Source organism: Hipposideros armiger, unplaced genomic scaffold (assembly GCF_001890085.2).
Source record: "Hipposideros armiger isolate ML-2016 unplaced genomic scaffold, ASM189008v1 scaffold_740, whole genome shotgun sequence".
NCBI classification, from domain to species: domain Eukaryota; kingdom Metazoa; phylum Chordata; class Mammalia; order Chiroptera; family Hipposideridae; genus Hipposideros; species Hipposideros armiger.
The window spans coordinates 893,623-894,419 of NW_017732090.1; the positions used below are offsets into that span (position 1 = coordinate 893,623).

The 797-nt window shown below is 34.0% G+C and overlaps 1 protein-coding gene across 1 annotated transcript in view; it reads right to left on the reverse strand.

The window, feature by feature from the left end:
• LOC109373685 (O-acetyl-ADP-ribose deacetylase MACROD2-like) overlaps positions 1-493 on the reverse strand; it is a 77,937-nt gene extending 77,444 nt beyond the window's left edge. The window contains exon 1 of the mRNA XM_019627765.1: positions 420-493. The gene's annotated coding sequence lies outside the window, so the exon portion shown is untranslated. The remainder of the gene's footprint in view (positions 1-419) is intronic.
• Between the last annotated feature and the right edge of the window lie 304 nt (positions 494-797).

The following is a 797-nucleotide window of genomic DNA, read 5'->3' on the forward strand; positions in this document are numbered from 1 at the left end:
TGCATTAGGAAACCTTTTTTCCCCATTATTTTTCTAAAGATTGCTTCATTTCTGTTTGCTCTATTCTCTCTTCTTGGTATTCCAAGGATATGTAGATTTAATCTCCTGGATCTATTCTCTATGTGTCTCACATTTATTCTCATTGTTATCATACCTTTATTTCAGCAGTTGTTAACCCAATTCCTATAGAGTTCAGGCAGGTAACAAAAAGAAATAAAGCCAGCCTAGTACAAATATAATGAGTGATGAGGATTATGGAGAGCAAATGCCCCTTTTAAACATGGCAGCTACCAATCACTGAGTATTCGGCTCTAATAAAACATCAGATTCCATTTATTCCAGAAAACCTAAAATCTGAGTTTTAAAACAATATAATATTCTTCAGGAGGAAAAAAAATGAAAAGGATCTCATAACTTACCATTGGGATGATCTTGGTCACACACAGAATGATTGGTTACTTCATTGTCTTTTGTGGTATTCTCATCTTTTGCAGAATCTGACACAACAAATAAACAAAACCTCTACTGAGCATTGTAAACCAGGAAATAGAGCAGCATCCAGCACTAACATGGTAGATTCATGTTTGGGGGGCTTTATTTCTTACTTTAGGAAATATCATTAAAACACTTAAATATTTTCATCAGTAAATAAGCTTTTCTGAAGGAAAAAGATGTCTGTACAGGCATAAGATGTCTGTACAAAGTTTGCAATGTAATAATGGTAGAGATTTGGTTGGGACATCATTTTGTAACAAAGAAGAAAATACAAGCAGGCTTTCTGCATCAGTGAAAGTCAT